The 27,237-nt window shown below is 42.9% G+C and overlaps 1 long non-coding RNA gene across 1 annotated transcript; it reads right to left on the bottom strand.

Annotated features, from left to right (window-relative positions):
• Positions 1 to 24,274: 24,274 nt before the first annotated feature.
• LOC309861275 lies at positions 24,275 to 26,692 on the bottom strand. The gene is made up of 3 exons (XR_014309838.1): positions 26,555 to 26,692; positions 25,223 to 25,309; positions 24,275 to 24,511 (listed from the first exon to the last, which is right to left on the bottom strand). It is a non-coding gene; the product is annotated as an uncharacterized lncRNA (long non-coding RNA).
• Between the last annotated feature and the right edge of the window lie 545 nt (positions 26,693 to 27,237).

Here is a 27,237-nt window from a genome sequence, read left to right as displayed (position 1 = left end):
TGGGTTTATGGAATTGAGTTCTGTGTTGGGTTCTGTGCTCAGTGGGAAGTCTGTTTGAGACCCTCCCCCTTTCCCTTTTCCTTTCCCTCCCTTCATGCCCCCCAAATAAATAAATGTATCTTTTTTTTTAAAAAAGTACAGAAACAAACCCACACATATATGAACAGTTAATTTTATGACAAAAGTAACACTGCAGTGCAGTGGCAAAAGGACAGTCTGTAATAAATCATGCTGTGTCAATTGTACATGGATATGGAAAAAATAAATCTTAACCTGTACCCCAGATCCAATTCCATATTCACTGTCAACCTAAACCCCCAAATAAGTAAGTAAATAAACCTTGTAAAGAAAACATAGGAGACTATCTTCATGATGTTTTAAGTCAAAAGAATGGACAAAAGACTTTAACAGATCTTCATAAAATAAGCATATCCAAATTGCCAATAAACACAAGATAAGGCTTCAGCTTCATTAGTTATCACCAGGATGTATAACATTTCAGGGACTGATGGTAACAAGTGATATGGAGGCACTGGAACTCTCATATACTACTAATTAGGGTATAAATCAGCACAATCACTTCATAGTATCTACTAGAGATATGTTTTCTAGTATCTACTAAAGTTGATCATACACAAAATGTATGACCCAGAACAACTAGGTATACTCACAAAAGAAATCCATACATATGTTCACTAAAAAACATTACCTAAGAATATTCATAGCACTATTATCTAGGAGAGCCAGAAATTTTTTAAACAACCCAAGTGGGAATCAATAGTAGAATGGATATAGGACTTGTGGTGTTTTATGTAAGGAAATACTGGTACAGACCCATATAAATAAATAATTGCTATATGTGGTAACAAGGTTGAATCTCATGAAAAGCATACACAGAATGATCATATTTATACAGACTTTAAAAACAAACAAGACAATAATCACTGGTGTCAGAGAACAGGGTTAGGCTTACTTTTCCTAGGTGTGTAGGGGTTGGGGAAGGGCAAGAGGTCAGCTACCAGGGTTGGGTGGTTAAATTTTATTTCTTGATATTGGTTGTGGTTCTATGGGTGTGTTCAGATTTGTGTGCCCATTTCTATAAGTACAAACTTACAGGCTCTAATAAGTAGTGTTTTCATTTAATACAGCCTTTTTTTTTTTTTTTTAAATAAAAGCAGGGACAGGAACCTGAGTACCAGCTCTTTACTACTCAATATTAACATAAAAATCAGGACAAGAACATGTCTGTACTGACACTAAGGAATTAACAACAGTGGATGTTTTCAAACAGGGTTTCTTTGAACAGGTGTTCAAAATCAAAAAGGTGTTTTAAGTCATTTGTAAAACCAAATTTTATTGCAGCCTGGAGTCCTGGGTATTGTGTCAGGAATCATTCAATGAGATCATTTTCTTTTGCTCACATTTTTGTCTGATAAAGAAAATAAATCTGTCTGGCAGAACAAAGAATTGCCTCAGATGAAAATATGTTGAAGAAAAGGCAGCGTTATTTTCAGCTCTGAGTGCCGAAAAGCAAAATGATAGGAGGTTTAAAAGAAAGAGTCCTCTGTCTTGGAAAAGATGACATTTTTTACCCACTTTCTCAACAATTAAACATTTTAAAAGTAAATTCCAATTACTTCCAACAAATACTTTAGGCGAATGACCAGAAAGACACACCAACATAGAATTATAAGAAAAATGGTATTGATAACCAAAACATCCAAAACATGAGCCATGTTGAAGACCAGAGGAGTGGGAGGAATTTTACCATAAAATCTATCTACACCCAAATTCCTCCGATTGGGCACCACATTTCACTCTTACCATCCTAGTGGCCAAGGCAAAGGAAAAACTTAATAGATTATCTAGTTCTCATTTAAAAAAAAAAAAAACAAGAAAGAAAGAAAAGGAAGGAAGGTTTCATGCTAGTCCAACGTGACAAACATTCCTTGCATATTATGCGAAAGTAATTAGGAGGATTGTTTACATAAGGTTTGAAAGCATAATAAAAATTGTCATTATAGCAGGTTTTATAGTATAGATGAAAACATTTTTAATTATCTCTTGCAAAAGGCAAAGCTGTGATAACATGGAATCATGGTTTCTTGAAGGCACAATAAAATGTAGATGCTCCTGATGATTTCAGTGGGCACTGAAGTGACCGTGTAGCGTTGGCTGTCGGGATTGTTGTCACCCCTGTTTCCTTAGCCATCCCATTCTGGGCCACAAGTAGAGTGATGCCACACAGTTTGTCTGGCCCTGCCCCTCATCAGTGCTACAGAATGACAGCCCCCCACGCCCCAGCGGGTCACAGGCACCCCCCAAGGCTGGCCGTGTGTGCTCCCCCGCCTGGTCCTCTCAGCTGCCAGGTGACCTCTGCACTCAGCTGGCTCCCTGTGGCCATGTGTGTGTTGGGGCATGATCCATTCATTTCCAGTGAGGACATCCATGCCACCGAGCCACTGTCACCATGCTGCAAAGGCAAGAAATGTGTCCCCTGCTGTTGCAGTTGTTGGCACGGATCTCTGTCTCTCTCTCCTGTCCATGTACTGTGATGTCTCCCTCCCATTCTTCTTCTGTCCGTACTGGGCTCAGGTGGTCTTGGCACATGCTGTAGTCGTTTTGGGCTCCCAGTCATTTTCATCCCAACTCCTGCCAGAAGTCAGCATAACTCCCTCTCGTGCTCCCCATCCAGACGCTGCCCACTGGGGCTCCTGGCCCAGGAAGGAAGACTTCCTTACCCTAGACTAAAACCTTTCCCAGGATGGGGGATCTGTCGGGAATGCCCAGGTATGTGGATGCGCAAGAAACACGGCTGGAATCTGAGGGGGGACGCCTGTGGCATCAGCATGTCCCTCACACCATTCCGGTCAAGTGTTTCTGTCCGCCCTTCGACCTTGTCTAAAGCCAGCCTCTTCCAGAAAGTGCACATTCCTCTTCTGGCCTTGCGTCATCCCAGAGAGAAGGCTCCATTTGAGTCACAGAGTCCCGGTTGCTTAACAGGGGCACATCGTGCAGGGCCTTTGAGGTATTATTTCTGCTTTTTGTAATCACTCAGGGAGGGAAGTGCTGTTCTCCAAATTTTAAAGATGAAGAGGTTAAGCGGTAAGGTTAAGTGACTCACCATGGCCTCCGTGAGTGAGGGGTGCAGCTGACTCGAACCAGATTCATGGGACTTGAGCCTGGCCTTTTCTTGATGAAAAGGTTGAGTCTTAGGCAATCCTTGGAACCAGAACTTCTTATGAACAGCTCTCCTCAGGCACATTTAAATATGTTCATTTTTTTTCCCGAGCATTTAAGACACAGATACGAGCCCAACACACATCTTCTTGAGTCCTAGCATAAAGTCTGCTCCTGAATTTTTTATTTTTGGACATTAATTCCAACCATCCATCATTTCTTCACCAAGGGAAGCTTCTGGCTTTCGCATACTAGAAATGCAATCCAGAGGTTGATCAATTCAAATGCCTTCCCTTGGAATGGTTCATTCCTGTAGAACCCCCCACCCTGGGCTTGCCCAGGCAGAGGAAGACCTCTCTGTACCCTGTTAACACCCCCACTTAAGCCCTTTTTCTCAAACAGACATTCCTCGGCCCATCTTTCTTCCTTGTCCTCACTCTCAGTTCCCTTTGGGGATTCCCGGGCTGCTCACACCTGCCTGCCGAGTGGAGCACATGGCCGTCTTCTGATTTTGTGATGGATTTGCTCAGCTTAGGCCCTGAGTGCCACCCCTGAACCAGACTGAGTCCCAGGACCTTGTCCGTAAGTGCCGGGGCCAAGACACTATCTCTTTTTGGCTGGCTCTGAACAAACGAAGTGTGCGGCCCTGGTCACCTTCAGACTGTGAAGGAGTGCATCCAGTGCCCCAGAAGACAAAAGGGGGAGGGATGGAAAGGCAGCCGGGCGAAGGAGGCACGGAGAGGCAGCTTGCTAAAGCAAACCCCTTGGGGAGTTTTCAGTCATGTGAGCCAATAGACTTCCTTCCCTGTTCCGCCCCGATGGAGCCATCCTTTCTCTTGCTGGCGTTACAAGCATTGTAGACATACATTGTGCAACACTGAATCACGTTTTTAATATCTCTCCTGCTAGATGGCAACCTGCCTGATCCCCAAGATCAAGAGAATATTGTTTGAATGAATAAATGAAGGGGCCAGAGGAAGGAGGGAAGAGAACCCAGTTAGTGGCTCGTGTATGTCAAGGACTCATTTAAAGCCATCGCCACTTCTCTAACTATTCCTTTCTCCCCCTGATTCATAGCCAGTTAACAGTTGAAGAGCTGAGGCCCTTGAGGAAACCTGAACCATGTTCCCCATGGCCAGAAATGGAACTCTTCTTGGTGGCAAGTAGCCCCCGCTCCAACAGAACTTATGAAACCTTGCAAAGTGAGAAGTAGCTCAAAGAAAATTGGGAGGATGAACGTGCATCTCTCATCATGCAACAAACAGAAGAAACTCTGATGCATCCATTTTTCCAATCAGGGTCTTGGCAAGGAAACATTTTGGATGAGCCCTGTGCTGGGACATCACCACTTGACTCAAAGCTCAGAAAGTTGGTATTTGGAAGCCCCCAAAGACCCTCGTTCCACAGATGAAGGCACAGGATGAGATGGTGAGGGGGGCTTGGAGTAGGTGTGGGTCTTTCAGCCTTCACTGTAGGAATCCAATGAACATCCAGTGTTTTTATGCGCATTCATGAGCAGCCCTGCCCCGCCCCCATTCCAGGCCACATTTTCCGTTGAGTCTCAAAATAAAAAAGTGAAGTTGGTTGCTGAAGCCCCGGGAAAAAAAGGACATGTGTGGGGATAGATGTCTTGCAGTTTCCCCTGGTTTTACTTGCCCTGGCTTTTGCTCCCTCTTCCCCAGCGCCCCCCACCACTAGAACAGCTTTTCTCTTTTGGAATCACTGGTCAGGAGGAAAGGCCCAGCCTTGGCCTCTTGTTTTACAGCATCAAAGGCTGTCATTACAGCCGTGAGCCCTTGACAGGAAGCACTGAACGCATAACTTGGAGTTAGCAAATCGGAACTAAAGGCTTTCAGACAGCAGCTGGGAGGAAGTAACGGGTGATAGAGCGGGTTACTCTGAGAATCAGGTTCTAGGCCTGGCTCTGCCACTATTTTTGAGACTCTTGGCAAGTCCTCTGACTTCTCTGGCCCTTGATTTCTTTAAGAGCAAAGCAGGGAGGTTCTGGGTAACAATATAAGGCCAAATAGCTGCTCACCACCACCCCCCAACTCCCGGAGACATCCCAGTGGCCACCAGCAGAAGGAGAACAAAAGTCATTTTTCCAGTTCCTGCATGGTTTGTCCCCCCCAACACCGATAGCTCCCTGGGATCTTGCCTCCTGAATTCCTTCTCTCATCCCCACAGATGGCCAACAGTGTCCCCCCTCACTCAGAGAGTCTCGTTTCCAAAAACCTCATGCTCCCTGCTGTGCGTTCCTATTTAGGAAGAGAGGAAAGTAATATTCACTTGGCAGGTGCTATAGTTTGAATATGTTGAAATCCCCCACCCTGAGGAAGATGGTATCAGGAGATGGGATGGATCTTCAGGAGGTGCTTAGGTCACGAGAGATTTTGAAAGGGCTTAACATTTCGTAACAGAGGCTCCAGAGTTCCCTTAGTCCCTTCCACCAAGTGAAGAAAAAGTGAGAAGTCTCTGATTCAGAAGGGGGCCCTCATCTGGCCAGGCTGATGCCCATACCTCGGACCGCCAGCCTCCAGGACTGTGAGAAGTACATTTCTGTTGCTTATAAATGACCCAGTCTGTGCGTTTTGTTACAGTAGCCCAGATAGACTACAATGGACCCCCAAATTGCGGGGATCACAACTGAAAGACCACGTGAAGGGGTAGCACCAAGGACCACGCCCCTGTACAAAAGCAGAATCCGTCAACTTTCCTATCAACTGCCTTTTATTCATTTCTTAATTCGCTCGTTTAATGAATACTTATATTGAATTCATTCACTCACTCAGCAAAACTTACACTGCCAGGAATATGGGGGTACAAGAGTAACCAAGGTACAGACTTCATTTTCTTATTGTTTAGTATAGTGGGAGATACAGATTAATAAGTAGCCCTAAAAGCATTTAATTAAATTGCTTTTGATAGAGAAGCCATTGAGTGCTATGAGGGTACCCCTGAGGGGCTCCTATGTCCCGAGACTTTCCAGATGAAATGATGCGTAAGGATGAGCTCTGGGAGTTAACTGAGCAAGAAGGGATAGGTAGGGTTTACAGAGAGTGTACAGAGAGAGTGTGTGATGGCCTGAAGATAAGAGAAGACCCAGTGGGTGGCAGAGATTACATGAGGATGAGGTTGGGGATGGGTAGAATCTTGAATGAGATAGTCATAATAAGGTGCCACTGTAGATTCTTGAGCAAGATAATGGCCAAAAATGCTTTCGGAAAGCAATTCTTCTTTTTTTATATTCAGTGTGCCCCAAAGGTGGCAGAGACCGGAGGTGGGGAGAGGTAGAGAGGATATTGGCAATAATAAAGACAAGGACTGGAATGCTGTCCGTGAAAACTGAAAATACAGAACTGGTAGCCACTGCCCATCTTTCACATTAGCCTACGCTGTTCTCGGAGAGCCTCGAAGAAAAAACTTTGCTAAGTAGTAAATGAACTCAAGACCTGTCATCCGTTGGGTAGAATTTACCCTATACTCATCTGGACTTGTTTAGTGTCGTGGTTTTCAAACTGTGTCCAAAGATCCCAGAGTTTCCTAGGATTTCCCAGAGGTGCTCTGGAGACCCCACTTAGCCACAATGGTTCTGTGGCACAATGGTTTTGGACAAACGGACACTTGAAAAACACTAGTCTACTTTTTCTACAATGCGCATGTTCTGTCCAACCCCAGTGTTCCTGGTGATTATTAAATTTGGATGTGTGTGCGTGTGTGTGTCCAGACCATTATTTTCTCTCTCAGGAGTTTCCTAGCAGCAACCCCATCCAAACCCTGACTAAAGATGTGATTGCTCTTTTTTCCGTTGTTCTGTTTTCTGCTGCCCTGTCCTCCCTGCCTAATTCCGGACCCAGTTCAACAAAGAAGAACTTTCCTCAGCAGCCCTCCCTATTTTAATTCTCTTGCAGCTCATCTCTGGGGGGGTGAAAAAAATAATCTATTATTACTGTCAACACCAGTCATAATAAAGCATGAAGACTGACTGGTGAGTTTTAGTTCAAATTTCTTAGAGAAACAGAAAACAAAAGCAGTATTTTTTTTTCTTGACTAGAATGATCATTTCCCAAAGGAAACAACCGAAGTTCTGCATTTTGTGGGAAAAAAAGAAAGGTACAGATAGGAGGGATGTAAGTGTGTGGTGTGCAGTCACGGTCCCTAGCTCACAGTTGTTCAATAATAGGTGCTGGCTGGGTTCATAGGTTCTTTCATTCCTTCTACAAACGCAAATACTAATCTCTAGAAGGGTATTTTATTTGCCTCCTGTGTTATCTCTTGGCAAAGCCAACAGAGCCACCATGTAAAGGACACCATGTCAGCTGGTCTGCATGTCCCAAGTTACCCAAGTTCCACACAGTGAGCAAGAACTAAAGGCTCTCAGACCCGGAAAGGGCCTTGAAGAACGACAGAAGTCAACTACCCAGAGAGATTCTCTACTTGTCTGTACAGGCCCGCTCTGGTAGAAAGCCTTTCCCGACACTGAGTTGAAATTAATCACCTGTGGCTTCTCTCTATTGCACCAAGAAATCCAGCGTGGGAGATGAGAGGCAGCAGTTATTCTAACTCCTCTCTTGACAATCCTCAGAATACCAGAAGGTGAAGACCAAGTTCTCTGAGTCTTCTTGGTCCCTGTATGATAGTCTTTCAAACATTTTCTGCAAAATGGCGTTTTCAGATCCAAAGTTATCTTGGTCCTTCTCCGCTAAGAAGCTTAACTTTCCCGCTCCTCAAAGCATGCTGCCCAGAACAGAAATATCTCTATAGTGCCTGGCCAGTGCAGAAGAGAAAGGACTCTATTTGGTCTGATTCCAGAGCCAACTGCTCTCTTCGGCAACTTTCTTAACCTCTAGGAACCATGGTTGAATAAGGTGCCGACTCAACAGACTCACAGCTTCCTTACTCTTTAGTCTTGTATTATGTGTGTGTATGCATTTGCCTGTGTTTGTCCAAATGTCAGAACTTCAGTTCAACTTACAAAATTGTATCTGTTAGATTCAGGCTGTTGTTTTCCCCTGGCTTTACTGAGGTATAACGAACAAAGTCACAATATATTTGAAGTGTACAATGTGGTGTGATATCTGTATACATTCCCACCAAGCAGTCAACACACCTATCACCTCACATATTTAAGAAAAGAACTTAAGTTCTTTTCTTATAGCAAATTTCAATCAGACACTACAATATTATTAACTATAATCACCACATTTACATTAGATCCTCAGAACTTACTTATACCTGGAAATGTGTAAGCTTTTACCAACCCCTCCCTATTTCTCCCCCCTGCTGTGCCTGACAACCACAATATGCTACTCTATTTCCATGAGTTTGTCTCCCCCCCCCCCCCAAATTCGACATATAAGGATACCATGCCATCTTTGTCTTTCTCTGCCTGGTTTATTTCACTCAGCAGGCTATTATATAATGTGAGCAAATAAAAACAAACAAACAAACAAAAACAAAAAACAAACCCAAGCCCTCTATAGCTTCCTCTAAATAACTAATAAACATGTTTGTATGGTTATGAGGAAGAACCAAGCCTGGCTACCACTAAAGACCTCCTTTGGGTTGATTCTAATCTATTAGTAACCAGCACCTTTTGAGTAAGTAATAATCCACCTCCTTTCGCTTTTCTTTTGTGAATAGTTTCCCCTATTAAGCAAAAGAATATGTGGAATTTTTCCAAATAACTTGGGCAAGTCCAGAAACACCAGGGCTCCTGTATTTTCTTTCTTTACCAACCCAGGAAGCTCTCCCCGGAGGCAGTGTGTTGTCTGGGAACTCCTTCAGCTCCTGGTAATCGTGGCTCTTGCTCCTCTTTGTTTATGACTTACTTTATGGACTCATTTGGGAATCTCATTGAGGAACAGAATTTTTTTTTTTTTTGAAAGAATTATACGTACTTAAGTTAATGTTAGTAATTGAAGCAGATAAATCCCCCATCTCTGTGGTAGCGCTTTATTTCTCATTCATGTGATGTCTGTAAGGGGCATTTCTGATCAGTGAGAGAATCTGTCTCTGAGCGGTAATGCAAGGCTCTTGGCTTCCTTCTGCTTGTGGTTCTGCGAGCCTCCTGATGGATGTACCCGATGCAAAGGCTGACAATGCAGGATTAAATGAAAATGATTGCAATAAAGATAATGAAGAGGATTTCAGACTAACGGGAAGAAAGGAAAAGCAAAAGCAGGGATCAAAGAAGTATCGAGTATGTGACACACTCAGACTCAGGTATGTGGGGAAGGTTTGAGGGACACCGCTGCCTTATGTTAATGAACAAGGTGGGAGCCAGGAAATCTATCCCCTGACCTCACTGTCCTCCTCCAGGGTTCCACATTTTCAAAACTGAACCATTCTCCAAAAGGGGGAGTTTGCTGATCTTGTCCATACAGGTTGGCCCTTAGAGCACAACAGAGGGAGAAGGGTAGAGGGGGTCTTTAGAGGCAAATGAAAGTACGGAAGTCACAGTATTTCTGAGATGAGAGTAGCACAATCCGACTTGTGTTTTGCAGAGATTAGTTTGGTGGCAGTGGAAACAGGAGGTGGAGAGGGGAGGCAGGAAGAACTTTAGGGAGGCAAGGGCCAGACAGCATAGGGCAAGGGTAGGACGAGAGGCAAAGGCGAAACACTGGAACCCTAGAATTCCCGGATGTGAGCGGCAAAAGAAAAAAAGGCGGGGGTGGGGGGTGGGGGGAGTGGGGTGGCGAAGGGGACTATAAAACTCTAGTTTTAAAAGGAAGATGATGAGTTCATCTGAGGACAAATTACCTTGGGACATCCATATAGATAGAGATGTCCTGAGTCAGCCAAGCCCCAGGGGAACTGATTTTTGTCATCTGGTTCTGTTGCTTTCTGGAAAGTGCTTAGAAACACACAGTAATCAGGCATGCCCAAAGTAAAATCATAGCTGCCTATCTAAATCATGTCTTTCTTAACAAAAAAATCTCTGGGGAGCAAAAGCTATTTTATATGAATTCCATGTCTTCGGGAATGATTTGTTTCATGCTATATTGATTGCATTGGTTTCCAGAAGCAGCTTGCTAGAGATGAGTACAAGGCAACACGTGCTACCTGTAATTTAAATTGAACTGAAAAGTGCATGTTGGATTATCTTCCAGAAGGATGGAACTGAATCAGACTTTGTAAATGTTAGTATTAGTCTCAAATGCATGTGTTAAAATACAGTTTGACTCTGAATTCATGGCTTCAGAACATAAAAATCAACACAACGGCTCACCAGGCTCAGACTCTCGCTTGCCAAATATTTGTCCAAACTTAAGGTCACTTTGATGTCATAACGAATTCAATACACAAACTTACTTTTGACTGAATATTAGAAATGGATTTTAAGGAATACAAAATTAATTCTAAATCAAACCTAAGTAAAAAAAATCTGGAATTTAACATGGGCGGCATTAATCTATGTGTGGTGCCAGAATTCCGCTCATTTTAAAAATATCTTTACCCTCCACTATTTACAGTAATTATCTTTCTAAAGGGATTTGGTTAATTTCAGGTTGAACTATTTTAAGGAACACTATCCGTCCGTTTTTATATTTTCATACTTAAAGATTGAAGTACAAGTAGCTATTCTTACATGAAGGCAGCTATAGTATCAATTACAAAAGATCAGAAGAGCACTCTGAAAACCAAAGGACTTAAAACTGTGCATAAGATTCAGGGTAAATTAGGCATGTGATGCTTAATCATGTGTGTGATAACTCACGAGAGCAGCTGGTGTCATAAACTTTTATTCCGACAACATTTGTAGTAAGTGAGTCACACTCCAGGGATGGCTGACTTTTCAGGACCCTCAGTAAACAAGCTGGAAAATGTCCATTTCTTAAAAAAAAAAAAAAAAAAAAAAAGTTTTCCTTAAAAACAGAATATTTCCCTGAAATATTTTTGGATCTTAGTTACTTTGGCCCAAATGATCAGTTATTCTAAACAACGCAGGCTATGCTATGTTGTGGAATGAAACAATGGTTATTTCTCAGTGGCTTCAAAAAAGGTTCATTTCTTGCTCGGGCATTCTGTCCATTGCCCTTCAATGGGGCCTCTGTTCCACATGTGTACTCAGGGAGCAAGGCTCGTGGGGCCTCCACTAACTAGAATATTGCTGAAGACAGCGAGACGGGATAATCACTGGTAAACCCTCAAAGACTCCCACCTGGAAGACATACATGTCACTCCCATTTCCATGTCCATCGGTCGAACAGACCATATGGTTATGTCTAACATCAGGAAGGCAGGGAAGGGTCATTTTAATCATGCCCAGAGGAGAAGAACTGGAAATATTCGTGAAAAGCACCAGTGTCTACCACACCCACCTTTCGGTGAATTTTGTTTTTTAGTTTCAGAAGAGAGTTGCCAGATCAAGTGAAGTTGGAGAAGAATTGAACTTGGCGTTTGGGGGTTCCTGGATTTCAAAGACAGAAATAGTACTGCAATCAACACGAACTGGGTCATCTGGACATAGACTGGCTTGTCCCAAAATTGGCCTGACATGGAAATTTGCAGAGCTGGTAGGAATATAAAACTTGGTGAGCAAAGGGTGTATGGCCATGGACAAGTCAGAGTGAGGGAACATTCCTTTTTGGAAGAGTGATATCCCTTCTGATCTCTCTGCCCCCAAAGCTACTCATTCTTGAACAGCTCTAGCATTTTTAGTTTAGGAACGCCTCATCTTTTGTTGCTTAGGGAAATACTTCCTGCCAAATGGTTTTAATTTTCTTTTTAGCTCCTTTTTTTCTTGGTATCATCTGTATTTAGTTGAGAAGAATAGTTTGGGAAGACATTAATCTGAACCATTCTAGTTGCTTATTTTCCAATTCATTACTTTTCATTTTGGATCAACTGACTTTTACCCCTCTGTTTTCACATTTTTTTTCTCCCTTAAGTGGCTCACAGTGTTGATTCTTAGCATTTTTGAAGAATATAATAATTCGACATTAATCATCTTGTTTGGACCCAAGCACATACTGGTTTTCCTGCCCACTCTAATTTTTGGTTTAAATCTTTTCTGAAACTAGGTGGTATGCAATTAAAGTTGTTTCTTTTTGTTTAAAAGAAGCAATCTCCGTTATGGAATAGGTTCTTCCAAATTTTGAATAATCAAGAAATTTCTTTAAACCATTCTATAATCGGGATGGATCAGAGCTTGGAATGTATTTAAGCCTGAGAGTTTGCTTTGAGGACAGACAAGATGAAAGCTCATGTTGGCAAAGAGAAAGAGCTTTAGGACGGAGTATAAGCCAAGTCTTATGGAGGTTTCCATTAACCAGTGGGCCATGGAATTGCTGTGACTGCTGGCTCTCAGAGATTTCTGGAAGAAAGAGGAAAAGAAGGAACTTGCTAAGTCCTCTTCTCATAGAGCTTCTCATTCCCTATTCCTAAGGACAAATTATTTAAGAAGTTAGCATTCTTTTCATACGGTTAGAGTAAGAATAAATGAACACCCACATGCTTAGCACCCATAGACCAAGTTTCATAAAACAAATTAAAATTTCCTTGTTGTTTTAAAAACCAATACACTTTATCTTTTATAGCCTTTTTAGGTGCACAGCAAAGTTGAGCAGAAGATACAGTTTCTACATACTGCCAGACCCACATGTGTGCAACCTTCCCCACTGTCCATATCCTACAACAGAGCTATACATTAGGTACATTAGGTTATTTCTATTGCAATGCTCTTTTTTTCTTTATGTAGATCTGAGTTTCTGACCTCTATCAGTTTCCTCTCTCAAAAGAACTCAACATTTCTTGCAGGCCAGCTCTATTGGCAAAAAATTTCCTCAATTTTTATTTGTGTGAGAAAGTTTTTATTTTCCTTTACTTTTGAAGGATGACTTTGTAGGGTGTAGAATTTTAAGTTGGTGTGTTCCCCCCCCCTCAAAACACTTTAAATATTTCATTCTACTTTCTTGCTTGTATGGTTTCTGGTAAGTCAGATAATTCTAATTTTTTTGCTCATAGGTAAGGTGTTCTTTTCCTCTGGCTTCTTTTAAGATTTTTTTTTTCCCTCAGTTGCCTGGTGGCTCAGTGGGTTAAAGCCTCTGCTTTCAACTCAGGTCATGATCCCAGGGTCCTGGGATCGAGCCTCGCATTGGGCTTGCTGCTCAGCGGGGAGCTGCTTCCATTCCTCTCTCTCTGCCTGCCTCTCTGCCTACTTGTGATCTCTGTCAAATAAATAAATACAATCTTTAAAAAAAATCCTTAAAAAAAAAGATTTATTTTTCTTTATCTTTGATTTTCTGATATTTGGATATGATATGCCTAAGCATTTTTTGTTTTTGTTTTTTGCCATTTATCCCAAGTGGTGTTCTCTGAGTTTCCGGAGTCTGTGGTTGGGTGCTTACTATTAATTTGAAGGTAATTCCTTAGTCATTATTGCTTCACATATTCTTCTCCTCCTTCTCCTTCCCCTCCTTCTTCTCTTTCTTCTTGTGGTATTCCTGTTAGGCCTGTGCTTTTCTAGTTTTCCCATGGCCCTGGGATATTTGGTTCTGGGTTCCCTTTCTTTCCCCTCCCTTCTCTTTCCCTCCCCTTTCTTTTCTCTTCTTTTCCTTCCTTCCTTTCTTCTTCTTCTTCTTCTTTTTTTCCTCCAGTCTTTTTTCTCTATGTTTTTCAGTTTTGGAAGTTTTTACTTTCTTAAAGTCTCTTTCCTCAGCCAACTCCATGCTACTGACAAGGCCTTCAAAGGTGCACTTCACCTCTGTTTCAGTGTTTTCAATCTCTAGTAGTTCTTTTTGTCTTTTTTTGTTCTCTTAGAATCTTCACATCTCTTTTTACTTGGTTTTTACTTTACTTTACTTTATCCATTAAAGCCCTTAACCTATTAATCACAGTTTGAAAAAATTCTTCATCTGAATCTTTCCAACATCTTTGTCGTAGCTGACCCTTGTTCTATTGCTTTTTCAGCCTCTTCAAACTGTATTTTCTTCCTTTTAGTATGCCTTGTAACTTTTTGTTGACTGGCGAACATGATGTACTTAATAAAAGGAACTGTGGTAAGCAGGCTTTTCATCACGTTGTGGTAAGGTGTGGTCCTATGACTGGAGTTGAGTATTTTCCTTCCGGCAGGTAGAGGGAGGGTAGGCCCTGACAAAATCCTGGCAGGTTAGGCTCTGGTTAGATAGTTTCTCATGGGGCATGTCTTGTTAGGAGAACAGAATACTCTGGAGTATTTCAAAATGGCGCTTCTATCCTGACTCCTGCTGGAAGCATGAGGACCTTTTCCCCCAACATCTCTATGAGAACCTTGTAGAACTCCTAGGGGTAAAACTGACAGAAGCTTGGGGGACCCTCCACAACCCATAGCTAGATTCCCCCAGAGTGTTTAGCTCTCAGACTTGCCCACTGCTAGCCTCTGGCGACCATCAATGACAGCCCAGGTTTTCCTCCCACAGAGATTCTTTCTCATGCACTTCTGCTCTAGTAGTTGGTATTCTCTGGAACTGTCTCTCTGCCTCTTTTCAATTTGGGGAGCAGTGGTTTGCTCTGTGACCTCACTTTTTCAACAGATCTAAGAAGACGTGTTGATTTTTCAGTCTGTTAAACTTTTTATTTGCTGTTAGGATGGAATGACAACATCTAAGCTTTGTACATGCCAGACCAGAACCAGAAGTCCCTCTCATTTGTTTTTAAACTTTAAAAGTATTGAATGAATATGCATATTATGAAATCAGTCAGAATTCAAATCTAGTGGTGTTAAAAAGACATATGGACACACAGACACACACGTACTTTATTTCTCAATCAAGATCCCCCCAGGTGGTAAGTGTTTTCTCTCTTCCTCTTTGTGCTGTCTCTCTTAAGGGTCTTTGCATGGGAAAGGCAAGAATCTGAGTCCTGGGATGGGCATAACAGCTGGTGTGGATTTCATTCCCCTCAACCTTCCCACTTCCCAGACTCAAATCCCTCCATTGGGTCTGGGTTTTGGCTTCATCTTCACGAGCTCTTGACCAGACTGCGTGACTGTCGTGTGAACTCTACACTCTGAGCAGGAGGAATTCTCCATCCCAGCTGTCGTCTGTCTGTGGGGACTCCCTTGAGAAAAAGGTAAGGAGAACAGTATGTGGAACATAGAGAGAAGCGTGGAAGATAAGCGTGGTGATGGAGCACAGCCTGGGTCACATGAGGCCTGGACCCTAGTCCCAGTTCTGCCTTGAACTCATTGCTAAACAACAGGCCACTCACTCATATCCACAGGCCTCATTTGGGGTTGGATTTGGTGCTCCCTAGTGCTCCTCTCAGCTCTGACTGTCTATGGATATGACCCCTGTAAGCAGGGAGGAAACCCCTAAGAGTTCTGTGAAAGCAACATCTCTCAATCGGTGAGGCTGCTCCCCGGCAGAGAGACCTAGAAATAGCCCCCGGAGCACAGCATTCCCAGTACTCACAGGTGTGCTGCCCATCTGGGGACTCTGGGACGTGTGCACCCCAAAGCCCAAAGCACATTCTAGGAATCTTCACCTGGCTGTCTCTCTCTTGAAGTCAACCTGGGGCAAAGGTACCAGCTCTGCGGGGTGGGAGGGGACCCCTCGCAGGCCAGGAGCTGGGACAGTGCTCAGAGCATGAGCTCAGAAAGTGGGCAGGGTGTGGGCTTGCACTGGGTGGAAAGTCTGAGGCTGGGTGGTTGCGCTGGGAGCCAGAGCACTTCGGGAAAAGCTGCCAAAATCGTTCAGACAAGCACTTGGGGGAATTTCAATTGTCCCCAAAGTACCTTTTAATTTGAAAACAATCAGGACGCAGGTCAGAGGGTTTTTCATCCTTCGGCAGTGAGTGGCAACGACTGGGTTTGGAGAGTCTGGGCTGTGTTGGTACAGGGCTCCAATTAGGTGTGACAAGTGGCTGCTGGGGCAGCCAGCTGGGGAGGAGCCAGGCAGCTCATCATTTCTTGTCTTATAAACACAAGGAGCTCTAGCACCAAGCCCTGAAAGACCAATGAGACCATTCATCACGCAAAACTTTCCAGACACTGGAGGAAGCGAGTGGCTACTTTCCCCAAGGAGGCTCCAAAGTATGGGCTCTGGGTCAGGCTGTGCCGCCTCTGAGCTGGTGATCTTAACTTCAAGCCTCAGTGTTCCCAGTTGTAAAATGGGGTGATGATAGTGTCACATTCCTGGTGTGGTGGTGAGAGTAAGTGAGACAACAGACCCGTGTGTGGAATACCACACACTTGAAAGACATAAGGTTTGAAAAGTTAGAGAGAATTGTAGTAAGTGTAAGCAAGAAGAGAAGTGTTATAATCTAAGTAAGATGCTACAGGCTACTCTCTCAGGTTTCTGAGAAGCTTGATTTAAAGACCGCCAGTTGCATATAATCCTTTGTATTGAGCCTGAGGAAGATTTTTAAAAAAATGTTAGGTGTTATCAGCAGCCCATTCTGTAGATGAAGACATTGACATTCACAAAGTGGTGGTGTGCTTGAGTTCATATGACTAGTTAGTTAAAAAAAGTCAAGATTCAAATCCAGGACTTTTGACACTAATTCCTGTCTTATCATTATAGCACACAATAAGCCATTACAAAAATTATGTCAAACATCTTCTAAAGCCAAAGTATGCATGGCATAGATATTAGAAGAATAGAAAGAAAAAAAAATCTATAAATGCCTGAGTTCCTAACTCAGAATTTTCCTTAGTGGGGAGATGCCCAGGTGACATGGCCTGACCAGCACTGTGGGCCCACCTGACTAGGAAGAAATCCTCTTCTGATTCCTCTAGAAGTCCCACACCTGTGGCCAATCGGTCATTTGCAATCACTTTCTATATAATATTTTATTTGTTTTTCCCTTCATGTGGCAACCATAGAGTGACACAACATCTTTATTATTATTTTTTGTAAGAAGTCACTTCCACGGAAATAGCAAAAAAATTTTCACAGGGCATAAAGTCCGTGAAGGAAACACTCAGAAAGCAGCAGCCCCATAGAAGGGAGACTTCTAAACACAAGATCTTAGCAAACCCTATTCTAAGGTCACTTGATCCCTCAAGGAGGAAGACTCTGGGCAGCGGATACTGCAGTGATTTCTTCACACCTGATAGAGGCATGACCTCTACTCCTCAAAGTTCGTCCTTCCCACCCATGAACATGGCCTTGGCCTCAGCACTGTTAGAGTAATGACCTTCTTGTATGGTATCCATTTATTCCCATGCCTGCCTTACTTGAGAGGAGGGTCAGTATCCCTCTGCACTTGTCCCACTCAGCACCTAGCACTGATGGTGCTGCAAAACCAAATATATTGAAAGATGAAAGAGAAAGAGTATTCTTTCATAGTCTGGATCCTACTGTTGGTTTTGTCAAATGGTATTTTATTTTCTTTCATCTATATGACCCAGAAGTTGTCTAGAGGGCCCCTGCCTCCTGGAGAATCTAGCTTAGAGGAGCTCAACCCTCCTCTCCTGAATCCAGAACCGGTGGAAGCCTCGAGCTCCCTAAGAATCCCGTGAACTCCTGTGAGCCCAGTTCTTCCTCTGCCCGTTGGCTCAGTGCTATACCTTGCCATGAAGCAATTTCCCCTTTTCTGAGATCCACTAAAAAGGAAACAGGAGTGGAAAAGTCTTGATTGATGATTTTGGAGTAGAGGTGGAGTCATGAGGCAGCCAGGCAAGGAGGTTGTGGTGGAAAGCAGCCCCAGGCCTCTTCAGTAAGCTGTGCGGCCCATGACTGGGCACTTCGCCTATTGTCACCTTTCCCCATTTAGCTCTGTGTTCCCCCTCCCTTCTTCTTCCCTTTCTTCCCTTGTCTTCTTATCTTCATCTCCAAGGCAAAAAGGGAATCTCAGTGCAGGCCAGTTGTACTCTCTTCTTTGAAGTTTTATGGCCATCAAACACCCAAGCCCCTGGGGTCCCAAGAACATTTCCAAACAATAGCTATCAAGGTAATGAAGACTTCTTTCATCTCTGAATATAAGGAAATAAAGCAATTTATAAATATTGCCTGATGCAAAGTCTTCTCAACCCTGTCTTCAATCAAGAGAAAGTGAATGTTTTGATATTCTGAGGCAAAGTCAAAATAGAAACAACTTTTCAGCTCATCAGCCCAATTCTCTTCTGTACAGTGTATCTGCCAAAGCACTCCTGGGGTTACAGACATCTGGGTCAGACCGTCCCCTCAGAGAAGTTCCTTTCTACCTCTGCCTGCGCCTTCTCTTGTTTTCCTTGCCCTCACATGAAAAAGAAACCCAACAGTGAAAGGCCAAGTGGTGCTTGTCTCAAGCTCTGTGTGGCCCTTCCCCACACAGCTCTGAAGTAAGGACCTGGCCCCACTGGGGGTGTTGTGTGGCCGGGGACGACGGGTCATCCCAGGACCCACTGACAGTTGCTCTGCCAGAATTTGAGGAAATAGTGTTGCTATTTTGGGGTCTGTCAAGAGAGTACATTAACCACTTTGATCATTTCAAACCCTAATTGACTTTGGTCCCTCACATCCGGTGCTGGGAATGTGCTAAGCCTTCCTGGGGGTTTCTTCTTCCTTTGATTGGCAGCCTGAGGCAAGTATCTTTTCCCAGGACTCTGGGTTCCAAGTAACCAGTTTGCAGGGGAACTTTTGGAATCCTATTCAATTTTAATACAGGATGATCTGCTTTTCATTGTTGGTTGTCTTCCCCAAAAGCCTTTAACTTCCTAATTCCTGGTTCCCCTTTAACCCCATTCCTCTCCAAACCCATTCAAGCATTTAAAGGGAAATAAATCCATCAAAGTAACTCTTAACCCTAACCACTTAGATTTCACTGAAGCCAGTAAAATAGGCCAATCAGTTAAACTTTCCCAGTGCTCCCCTCTCCACACTCAAACTCAAAAAGTATCCCAGCTTTGTTTTTAATGTGTCTATTTTTCTTGTTAAACATAGATGTCCCTGAATCTCATATGTGTCACAAAAATAAAACTCATTTGCAAAACGGAAAAAGAACCTAATGCCAAGAAATCATATTTAGATCGATCTGGAGGGGCAAATGCAAATGATTGAGCATTAAGAATGACGATCACTGATGAGGTATATGCTTGATGATACTGAGACAGGGAAACTAAAGGAACCCCATGAAAAACTGCTTCTTTCATTCCTTTTCTTGCTTCCATTTTTGCTAGGACTTATACCCCTGCCTTACATTCACCTTATAGAACAGATAAGGCATGCCCTCCTTGTGAAGTCAAGGATTTAAGTGGGTTTCTTTGGAATCTTTTCCATACAATAAAGACCATCTGAGGAGTGACAGGGCAGGGTCATCAGGAACATTTTCCAAGACCCTCAACTCATTGAGATCCCTTGCTCCAGGGCATAAGTGACCTATGGAGAACACCTAAATACTTGTCTTTGTTCCTGGATTACTGAGAAGACACGTGAACCAGACCACCCTCCACGATAACAACCCCCGGCCCACAGCAAAATTAAGACTCATTCTTTTTTCCTTTCTGAGTCTCCCTGACCCTCTCTCTGTATCTACATTCATTCTTTGCCTTTGGTAAAACCTGCTCTTAATTCCTCTCAGCTTGAGTTTGATTTCTATTCTTCTCAAAGCCAAGGACCCTCCTGGCTGGCCCCTCAGGACTCCTGCTCTGGGTTCTTGGACCCAGCCAGGCCGCATCAATATTAACCTCAAAGGGCTTCAGGCCTAACAAAAGGGAAGAGGTTTTCAGGCATAATATGAATAAGGTCTGAGAATCTAATGTAAAACCTGGTGACTAAAGTTGATAAAACTCTACTGTATAATAGAAATTTGCTGAGAGAACATAACTTAACTATTCTCACCACCCCACCAAGAGAATTGTGTGAAGTGATGGATGGCTTAGTGAGCTTGATGGAGGTACCTTCTCACATTGTACACATAGATCATTGGGTTGCACACGTTAAATATCTTACAATTTTATTTATCAATTATACTTCGGTAAAGCTGAAAAAAAAATGTTATGGGTGTGTACTTGTCCTCCAGAACAGAATAACTTAATTGGATTCTATTTTTAGGCGTTTGGAGGGTGGAGTGGGTGGAAGAAATGAAATGAAACTTTGCTTCTAGCAACTCCCGTAGTCACATAATGATTTTGATTAAGGCAACCTGATCGGACAGTGGCTCCCCCAACCCAGGGGTCACAGAACCAAGACCCTCCACAAGATGACTGATAGCGCATCTGCCGTGTGTCTACTTTAGAGCTATTCCTACAATTTCCAACTAGCTATAGATACTACTGGCCTTAGAGAGGCTCACTCATTAAGAGAAAAAGACTAGATTCTTAAGAAAACTGGAGTGCCAATATTTTGAATCAATTCAGTGTTCTCAGCTGTGATTAGGAATGGTACTAGCTTCTACTTCTAAGAATCAGGACTTTGTTGTTTCCCTGAAGTCACTGTCAAATATGAGAAAAACCAAGAAATGAGTTTGGTAGGACATGTACTAAATCATGATGCTTCTTGCAGTGTGACTTCCGAGAAATTTCCTGAAGATTGGCAGAAAGAATATATATCTTCTCAGAAGATATTCCTGTCACTTAGATAAAATTCTTACAATTACAGCACCTCTGAAGAAGAAGAGTTTGAACCCCAATAAGGTACAAGGTTCACATCAATAAGCATTCAGGGTCACACGCTGGGTACCCTGGATGACAGACTTGAACACAGAGATTACTGTGTAGGAGCCTTCTGAAGGAATGCTCTTGGGATTAACACCTGTAGAAGAAAAGAACGGAAAACAGGATCGGGTACCGGGAGCAGTTGATCTTTGATGCTGATTGGATATCTCAGTGAAGACACAGTCAGTCATCCCTGTCATGAATTCTGAAGATGGGATCATGTTCAGAGTGGCCCCTGCAGGAGTGGAGGTATATCATACTCTATACTGCTGTTGATTAGTCATTGGATATGGGCTTCCCAGGAAGGAGGTGAGGCCTTTGGTGGGGTGCTCTCTTCAGCTGAGACAATCCCCATGGTGGGGGCTCAGCCAACTAGAAGTTTGTCTGAAACATTCCCTCGAGGATTAGGTCCTTTGTTCTTGAAGAGAGATGTGAGAGGTGCATCCCAGTGTCTATGCCTTTGAGTGATATGGAAGTGAAGGAGTTAAGGTAAACAGTCATTGCTATGAAAGCTGGTAGAATGTTTTTGTTTCTCATGTTTGCAGCAAGAATAGAAAGAAGAATACACTCAGTCAGGTAAGTTTTTTTCTTACCCCTTCACATTTGACAAGATATTTCTTTTTTTTTTTTTTTTTTAAAGATTTTATTTATTTATTTGTCAGAGAGAGAGCGAGCGAGAGCGAGCACAGGCAGACAGAGTGGAAGGCAGAGTCAGAGGGAGAAGCAGGCTCCCTGCAGAGCAAGGAGCCCGATGTGGGACTCGATCCCAGGACGCTGGGATCATGACCCGAGCCGAAGGCAGCTGCTTAACCAACTGAGCCACCCAGGCGTCCCTGACAAGATATTTCTTCACAAAGGACAATCTACTGCTGATTTAGCACTTGGAGTGGATATTCTTGATTTACCTGAACTGTAGATCAAAAAAAGTATAAACATTCTTATACAAATCCACTTTTAAAAAAGGACCAGGGTGGGAAGGTGTGCATAGATAAGCTATTCCTAGAGGACAACTTGGGACCCAAGCAGAGGCAAAAAGGCCCTCATCTTTCTTTCTTTCTTTTTTTTTTTTTTAAAGATTTTATTTATTTATTTGACAGAGAGATCACAAGTAGGCAGAGAGGCAGGCAGAGAGAGAGGAGGAAGCAGGCTCTCTGCTCAGCAGGGACTCGATCCCAGGACCCTGAAATCATGACCTGAGCCGAAGGCAGCGGCTTAACCCACTGAGCCACCCAGGCACCCCGGCCCTCATCTTTCATAGGGCTGGTCCTGCCACTTTTAACTGGGACTCTCCAGGATGCTAAGTGGAGAGATTTGTGCATTTCTCACTCTGAAGGTACAGTGCTGCCAGAATGTGGAGAAGTTTGAAGGCATTTTGTTCTTTTGTTTGTTTCCAGAAAATTTGGCCGTGCTCTGGGACTTTTGGTAGTTTCTCATTTCTGGAGATCTATGTTTATTTTTTCTAAGCATAAGAAACACAGATGTTGGGGCATCTGGGTGGCTCAGTCAGTTAAGCGTCTGCCTTTGACGCAGGTCATGATCCTGGGGTCCTGGGATCAAGCCTCGTGTTGGGCTCTCTGCTCAGCAGAGAGACTGCTTTTCTCTCTCCTTCTGCCCCCCTCCTCTTGCTCTCGCTTGCTCTTTTGCTCTCTCTCTCTCAAATAAATAAACAAAATCTTAAAAAAAAACATATTTTACAGCATAGGCATTTTATAATTCTAATATTTGAAATCTTTGTGCTCTGGCTCTATTGTCTGTTACTGTTTCTTGTTCTCATTCTGTGTATCTTGTTTATGTGACCGATCATATTTGACTGTGTGTTGGTCCTTGTACTTGAAAAATAATTTAGGAATGACTGATGTCTGAGATGATGGAACTTTTCTCTGGGAATTTTTTTTTTTTTTTTTTTATCTATTCCTGGAACATTATAAATAAGGGACCTGCTTAGTCCAAGTTCAACACTTGTGGTTCCTGGGACCATCCAGATGATACAAACCTGGGCTGCAAATCTGCACAAGGGCTGGCTTACTTTTGGCTTTCTATTTGCCTGAGGGTATAGGCCTTTGGATCCCATCATACTATATTTGGGGAGGAAATGGGACTCCCCACCATGGATGGCCTCTAGGCGTTGACTTCTTCTTTTTGCTTCCTTTTCACCAAACAGTCCTTCCGGTTTTGCCAATTCTTAAGGTTGGTAATTGCTGGTCAGGTCAAACTAAGTTCCTGTGCTCAGTTTGCCTTCCTGGGGTTTTGCCTTTTAGAGTCTTACAGATTAAGCCCTCAATATCTTATTAGCACCTAGAATTTTTTAAATTAAAATAAAGTCAACAATTAATTTCACTCAGGATTTGTTTTTTAAGTTGCTCTTAATGGAATGGAAGAAACCTCTGGTTCTTCTTATTTATGGTAAAACTCTGGGGTATTCTTTATGAGAACTCAAGAGAGATCAGGAGACATGCCACTCACTATATCAAACTTACAAGGTTATTTCATTAATTGAAGTTGACTCAAATAGAGTCCTATACTACCTCAACAAGATTCTAAGGACTTAAATGAAATTTAAAACTCTCACGAAGCATGGATCTGATTTTCTATCTAGAATGTAACCACATGAATATAAGGTTTGGTATTGACTTATTATAAGTTCTCTAAAACTAACAGGCTATGAAACCCAAACCTTTAAAAATGAAGCTATAGAAATGTCCACATCATCAATGACATTTTCATCTGTATGTTCTTTCTACCTTATGGATTGCAGATTAGCTTTTGATAGCTTAATTGGGGATGAGAAAATTTCAAAAAGAAGTGTTTTCCAATATAGAAGGAGAGTTATTGTCAGTGATAAGGAGAAAATTCAGGTCCTTATAATTATAGAGCGAGTACCTAGTAATTACATGAGAAAAACCTCTTACAGATAACAATGTAATCTAAACCGTCCAGTTTAGGGTAATTTTCCTTATTTAAAAAGTGCCAAACACAATTAGTGTTGAATAATTTTCAAAAGAATCACGAACCTTCATCTCTCCTGTTCACGATGACTCCAGCCTGGACAGACAAGTTCCTGTTTTCAGGAATTAGTCACCCACAAATGAACCCTTATGACATAAATGAAACCTGTGACTCTTTAAGCCCCCGGTTTATTTCCATGAGGTCAATTTAAACCCCAAAGATTTTGTTCTATCAAAGAAATTATCCCGTCGTCCTTGCAATGCTGTGGAGTAATTATTAGCTTTGACCACAATTCTGCCACTGTTACAGTTTCCCCACCTGCCCAGACCAAGAGTGATCTCCCCGTCTCTGGAATGCAGGTTGCACTTGGACTTCATACCACTCCACTGGCACTTAGCATTGCATAATGTTACTTAGCCTTTTAAGTGCATGGCTGTCTCCTCTGGGAGACGAACCCTTGAAGGACAAGGACTCTGCCATGCCATGCCTCGTTACATATCCCTGAAGTGCCCACCCAATTCCAGTGCCTCCTACACGGATACATGTTTACTGTGGGAAGTGAGGATTCCAATTAGATTTGAGTGAGAAATGTATCTTATTTGTTGTTTCCTCAATGCCCAGCACGTTGTCGGGTCCACACTAGGTGGTCAAGAAAAGTTCATTGAAGGAATGGACAAATGAATGGAGGAATGACTGGGTAGATGCAAACCTGGTTAGAAACATACACGTGGAGAGTGGAGAATAGCGTGATCAGATTGTTCTTCAGGCTTCCTTTCTGTAAATGCAAAAATTATCATACTTTCTTCTTTTTCTTTTCAGTTGACCCTGAAAGGATAGACAGACTATGACTTAATCAATTTACCCAAGTACCAGTAAACTGCACACCCTTTTTACTTGCTCCAGGGATACAGGATGTAAGGTCAAGTGCCCTCACTCTCTCCCCAATGCCCAATGCCCAAATCTCTCCCTAATGTTGTTTTGTGAACAAACTGAGAAGTCCTGAGTCTGTGACATTTAGTTCCTGATCTTCTTCTCTGTTCAGAGAGAGGATGTGACCCATTTCTTGGGATTTAGAGAAAATAGAATATTGGGAATCTCTATTTGACCATTTGACCATAATAAGAGACAAGTGTTAAAATGATATAAAGAAAGAGTTTGGAAGGTCACACCTAGTAGCTAAAAGCTATGTGTATCAGTACTGGATTAGCAGTGGACCAGTACTGGTTTAGAGCACCATTTTCCTAATTAGATGTATTCTCTGAGAGTCCTGCTAGCTCACGGGTGCAACGAATTATGGTAGGAAATACAGATTTTAGGGTTTGATGAACTGAGTGTCACATTCTAGCTTCACTTTTCCCAAGTTGCACTGACTTTGAGCAAGTCTTATAGTTCTGAGCCCCCTGCCGAGCTCCAACAACATATGAGTTGAAGGAGCCAAAACTCTTGTTTTCTTATGGCCTCTCTTATGAAAACTTTTGCCAATTAAAGCATCTTTCTTCTTTTCAATGCTATCATAATACCAGGCTACCAACTTACCTTTGGACCGAGTTCCCTTTTCTCCCCCAAATTCAATTCCCAAGACAAAAATAGAGTGGGTGTGTTTGCCAACGTCATCTCATAAATCTGCATGGTTAAAAATTATGTTAATCAGCATTGGTATTTTAACCATAGGCACTTATTTGAATTTTTTCTTAGTTTTAGAAATAGGATTGATTTAATATTATTATCCTACACTCGAACTTCCCATTAAACACATTTCCCTGGTAGAAACCTCCCGATCTCAACTTGCTAACTCCTCAAAAGCCCTTTGTCCTTGGGATTCTCATGATGTAATCACTACCGAGGATACATGGATAGTAAGCGTTCACATGAAATGTCAATTTGTAGGAGTAAGCCTGTGGACTCGGGCCACATAAGCACAAAATGCCTGGGTACCACGTGGAGGGCAGTAAGGCTAAGTAACTGCCCTTGTGACTATGCTTTTAGAGCACTTGTCACAGTGAGCCTAATACTTGGTTGGGCTGTTTGTGTGCTCCTTGAAAACAGATATAGTCTGGCGGCTCCTGAGTGGCTCAGTCAGTTAAGCATCTGTCTTTGGCTCCTGGGATTAAACCCCAAGTCAGGCTCCCTGCTCAGTTGGGAGCCTGCTTCTCCCTCTCCCCCTGCCCTTACCCACTCCCCACGCACGCTAGCACTCTCTGTCTCTATCTCTCAAATAAATTTTAAAAATCTTAAAAAAAAAAAAAGAAAGAAAGAAAAGAAAACAGATTCTCAGTCTTCTCTCTGTTTTACTTCCATTGCCTCCTATTGTCACCAGGTAAAGGAGCACCGACTTCCTAACAAACTGGGCCGGAAATCCTATATCCTAAGGAGGGTGGGTTTTTGGTCTGTTTGGTTTTTGTTTTTTAAAATAGGATCACCTTTGGAGGTAATGCAATTGTTCTAACAATGCGGACATCGCTAAATGGAAACTCTCCTTGGTAGGAAATATTTGTCTTTTGAGGATGGATTTTTAGGTTTATTTTATTTGATGGCTACTGAGTCTAGTGAAGAAGTCATGCAGCTGATACCTGTTTGAGGAAAACAAAACAAAACAAAACATAAAAAACAAACAACAAACCCCACAACAACAACAACAACAACAACAACAACAACAAAAGAACAAAAAACCAAAACAAGCCCCCCCCCCCCCGCCCATGGCATTTATAATGTGGTCAGATTGATTTGTCTGTGTAGCGAAACTATCCTTTCAGACTCAGTTGTAGAGGATGAAATCCCCTCCAGTTAGTTCGGGCAAGTCATTCTGTAGGGGCTGTATGAAATGGAAGTTGGAGAACAAATTTCAGGTTGTGATACCTAAAACCATACCTCAGAGCAAGGCTTCTGAGGGAGAGCACGTAACTACTTTTGTTCAGACTGGGAAATACTGGCTTCCAAACCACATCGCCACTGCTGCCGATGATGCCATGAGGAGCCCCCCTGAGCCGGAAGCTGCCCCGAGGGCTGCAGGTGCCAGATCTGCCACACCTGCCATCATCAGCGTCAGCAGAATGGGTGTCCCACGCCTTGCCTTGTGACACCAAAATGCCATCATTGCCCACGCAGAGGTATAAAAGCCAAATGCCTTCATCACTCAGCTTGCCAACAGAAAGGGCAGAAGGGCACCCCCCCGCCCTCCCCTTGTCCCCGCAAACTCCAGATGCCGTATCTCGTGCAGGTGCATGGAAGGTTGAGCTTACATCATAGCTGGAAAGGGAGAAGGGACCTGTCATTTGTAGATTCACAGAGTCTAGAGTACACCAAGGATCGAGAACGGAGTTCCCCAAAGTGGGACCCTCCGACAATCTACAGCAGGATCTCTTGGTGAATTGGTGAAAATGCAGATTCCCTGTCCCCATGCCAGCTCTCTAAGGTTAAGGCCCAGGAATCTGCATCGCAAGGGCACTTACATGGTCAAAAGTGGCTTTTACATTTGGCAATGTATAGTTCAAAGTGTAGTTCATCACCCACTTACAGGCGCTGGGATCAATTTAGCGGGCTGCGATTAGTAC

This window comes from Mustela nivalis (genome assembly GCF_964662115.1).
Source record: "Mustela nivalis genome assembly, chromosome: 3".
Lineage (NCBI taxonomy): Eukaryota > Metazoa > Chordata > Mammalia > Carnivora > Mustelidae > Mustela > Mustela nivalis.
This window is presented reverse-complemented; position numbering and strand designations above follow the sequence as displayed.